Genomic DNA, 4,635 nt, shown 5'->3' with positions numbered 1-4,635 from the left:
AGAGTCTTCTGTAAACGGTAGGTTCCTTCATTTATACGCAATATTAAAAATGATCCCTTTAGAAATATGCAGAGAGGAATTTTTGACATTTATAGTTTCCCAAATAATTTTATACATTCAAATAATACTATAAGAATTCCTCAGAACTCTTTTTTTTTCCTTTAAAAACATCATTATTTTATCATTTAATTTGAGTTTCACTTAGCCTTTAATTTCCATATCCGAAGGGGCTCTAATTGTGTAGCTTTTCTAAGGATGGTAATATTTGGCTTTCTGCTGGGGTAGAGTCCAACCTTGACGTGGCTTCTAGAAGCATGGACTCTACAGGCATGCAGTAGCTGTTATAGTATATTGACTATCATGTCATTAGCTGGAGCCAGCATTTTCCCAACTTTGGAACCATGATTGCTCAAGCCACTTGAGTTGTGCATTGGTATCCTTGAGGAAAACCAACCTTTCTCTGTGATCTCAAGAATTAACACCTAAGTAGTATTCACTTAATCCTCTAGGTCTCAGTCATTGATGTGGCATGATGGATATGTGTAAAATATACTCTTTTAGTTCAAGGCAGAAAATTAACAACTAATTCCCCAAAATGTGTGCCATCAGGTCAATGATTCCCTACCCTAGTTTGGTTTTTATCAACCTAGAGTCCCAGGATACTAAGGAGGATTATTCAACAAATTAAAAAACATATTCCTTAAGCTATTTCTGACATTTCAAACAGGCTAACAGAATCTGTCCAACTTGAGATAGATTGCATGGGCTGCATGAAATGTTAGATCTGCTTTTGTTTTGAATTATGTTAACTCAACGTACTGATACTAGACAGTTCATGTTGATCAGCAAAATTTGATTGGTAGTTAATTTGGTCTTTAATGAAAAATAGGGAAATAATTTATTCAACAAAAATTTATGTCAAGCATCTATCTTATCTTCTTGATGGATAAAATGTTTTAAAACTTAAGATCTTAGCAGTCCTTGAGAGTAAGGAAGTATGGAGCCAGTGATAGTATGTGACCTTCCATCTTATAGATGGAGAAACCAAGCCAAAGAGGTGGAATGCCTTTCCCAAGGCGCCACTGGCTAGTGGCTAAGCTGGAACAGGAGTCTATAGATATTGGTTCTATCTGGTGCTTATCCTTTGATATTAAACATAGGAAAATATCTATGTTAGGGCAGAAATGTAGACAGAGTAACATCAGGTCGATAGTATTTGCTTTGAGCTTGCTGTCATGACATGGAAAGTGGCATAAGGTTATCTCTGCTCAGGCGCTATGTGATTCTAAGGGTCAGCAGTATGAGCGGGTGGAGACAGCTACTTACATGGTACTGAAAGCTTTCCAGCCAGGAAAAATATCTTCCTGCACCAGCCTGGCATAAAACCTAATTCAAGTTGAAGCACAATCCTCTCATTTTGAAGTTTTCCTTTCTTCATTAAAATTCAAGTGAAATATATGCCTTTTCCCAGATTTCTCCAAATTTAATTGCTGTTCTACAAAGTAGAGGTAGCTTCTCCCTAGCTTAGTTTTCCTTTCTACAAACTTTTGCCTTTTCTATACTTGAACTTTTCTAAGAAAATCTCAAGGGTGCTAATGGCGATGATATATCTGGGTAGTGAGATATGAGTATTTTTTTAAAATAGTCAAATCTTGAAAAATGAACATATATCAGTTTTACAAAAGTAATAAAGTAGCTACTTAAAAATACAGACTTCTTTAAAACAAATAATGTTAAAGAAATCACATAACCTCTGCATTGTTATCAACATGTGTCACTTCAGCCTTAGTCTTAAGTGCATTTTATTATATTCATATAACTTACAATTTGATATGTAGTATATATGATAATATGCTATTTGCCAGCCATGCTAGGGAAATGTTATAATAACACTATGAAAACTAATCCTACTCCTAGAGGTGATGGAGAGAAAGAAGATTAGTATAAATTGCATATGGACAAGATAATATCTGTTTCATACACTGTTACATCCACAGAGCCTGGCAGAGTGCCTGTCATAATATAGATTTCCAATAAATATTGGCTGAATGAACAAACAGAAGAAAATGTATAGGGACTAGTACCATATTCTCATAAAAATCGGCTCAGTGAGGTTTGGGCCATTTCTCTGTTGCCAGTAAATGCACCAGTGATACTCACAGACATAACTACTGATACACAGATAATTTTCGGGAGCCAAGGGTGCTCCTTTGGTGGGTACGCAATCCTGTGTTCCCACTTAAGAAGTGGAAAAATCAAGATCATTATGATTTGCCATCTATCAACGCTTCCTACTCAGGAGCAAACAGTTTTAAAAGAAATCCATTTATCCCATCTCAGATTTTTGGTGTGTGTGTTTTTTTCCCTAAAGCATAACGAGCTTGTCAGAGTTTCCATGGTGAACGTGGGGCACCATGGAAACTGATAGATTTAGCTACACGAAAAGAATAAATAAAATAGGCAGGCATTTATTTCACTATGCAATGACAACTTCTCTGCCAGATAGGAGAAGAAAGTGGCTTCTCATTTAACCCGCCTGACCTTCACTCTCCATGTCTCTTGAAAGTGTGAGTTATTCTCACTGGATCGTTTTACTGACTTATGTTGATTGGATTGTTCTTCTCCTTGAGGTCCATTAGTCTCACTTTGGTTTTTCTTCAGGGTAGATCTGTATGTCACTGGCAACTGTTGAAAAACCATGTACAATGTGAAAGTTGTAGATGACAACCCACAATGTGGTGACCAAATGAGTCATGGCAAAATTGAATGGAAATTCTTCACAGTCTACCGTGATGAGACAATGAGTGAGAATAACTGGAATTAAAACCCAGGTCTATCCTATACTAATTGGATAGGCAAGCCAACTGCCCTGAACCTCAGTTTCCCCATCTCTGAAATGGTTAAAATACATCCTCTTCCTACTTTATAGGGTTGTTGTGAGGTTCAAAATGAGATAGTAAAAGAGAAAGTTTTTTAAACAGTCAGGTTCTGTCTAGCAGGAGAGATTGACCAGCTGCAGGTATAGTTACACTGATAAGGTGATCAAAATGTCAAAACTGGTCATGCTATGGTCCTGTTCCTTGCTTCACACAATTAGAGGTTCAGTTTCTACTGGTCCCATCCAGTTGTTGTTGAGTTTGAGATCACGTGGCTCCATCTGAAGAAGGGAAAAATGTGATCTTAAGAAATGAAACTTTTCAACTTTTCTGCATGTTTGAAAATTTTCACAATAAAATGTTAGAAAACGAAATAAATGAAACAAAACTCTTCCTTAAATTCTAGTCGCAGGGAATTGCTCACCATTAGCACACACCTGCTATTCTCTTCTTTTTCATCACTAAAATATAGACAATAGAGTCATCTCTTGAAATCCAGCATTTATATGTTTATTGAGCAGCTCCTACTGGTCAGACGCTGTGTTAAGGGGGTACAGAGAAAGAAGGGAAGGAAGAAAACATGGTCCTTAAGGAAACAGCAATCTTCTTAGGGAGACAGACTGATAAGGAATACTTATAGCAACCCCACAGACTCAGGAGGAGCACTTAACACCTGAGAGAGAGAGGAGGTGTAAAGATTTCCTGGAGGTGGGCGGGAGTGCACAATTAAGATGAGGGATTTAGCCAGGGGAGAGTGGGCAGTAAAATGAGGCAGGCGCAGTATAAAGTGGTATAAGGGCGCTGCAGGCAGAAAGATCGTGAGCAAAGCAGATGCATGGTATGTGGGATACTGGAAAAAGAGCCTGAAGAAGCAGCCAGGGCTTCAGGAAGCGTCCATGACAAGGAGAGTCTCTTTTCTTCGGTAGGAAGTGATACGTAGGGGTAGGGCACTGAAAAGTGCATACCACCGTTGGATTTCCTTTAGAGAAACTGAGTTGGTGAGGGTTGAAAGGAGTCATTATTGGCAGGGAACAGTGATTCTAGAAAATAGCAGTGAAATGCACATTGAATAATAATCTCTACGGCTCTTTCAGTTCTAATATTGCATGAATTTAAAATGGGCTACAGAAAGAGCTGATGAATACGAACAGGTATTTCCTTGAGACTTTGGAGGCACAATAAGCACCACTTGTCACATACTTTGCCCTGGTCAGAATAATTAAACTAAACCAGAGGCTGGCTTGCGGTGTGCTTGAGCTGTGTTTCAAAGGTAAATATAAAAGCTCTGCACTCCTTTCTTCCTCCAAACCTCAGTAGCCTCCAGAACGTTTCCCTAGAGATAACAGGATGGGAGTCAAAATTGCAGGAGGACTGGGAATTTAAAGGAGTCTCCACCCCTGAGGGTGAAGGACAGGTGAGAATAGTTGGGAAGCCAAGATTTCTTGACGTGTGGCTGAGCTGAGGGTACTGGATCCTGAGCGAGGCGCCTACACCTTGGCTGGGAGTGGAAGTGAAATTGTGCCCTGCTTGGAAGAGCTAACACTTACCTGAGAAGTGCTAATGCCATGTCACCTGGAGGCCCGTGGCCATATCTTCTGTTTAAGAAGATCAGCTTTATTCAAAGCTACACAATGACTAGTCATTCCGTAAGGCCACATGAAACAATGTCAATAAACATCAAAACACAATTCCCCAGCAATTCCACTACCTCAACAGAATGACTGCCATTGTTTGGTACAATTTTTTTTTTTTTTTTTTT

Source organism: Neophocaena asiaeorientalis, unplaced genomic scaffold, assembly GCF_003031525.2.
Source record: "Neophocaena asiaeorientalis asiaeorientalis breed wild unplaced genomic scaffold, Neophocaena_asiaeorientalis_V1.1 scaffold249, whole genome shotgun sequence".
Lineage (NCBI taxonomy): Eukaryota > Metazoa > Chordata > Mammalia > Artiodactyla > Phocoenidae > Neophocaena > Neophocaena asiaeorientalis.
The sequence above is the reverse complement of the archived record's forward strand: the minus strand, read 5'-3'. Positions refer to the sequence as shown.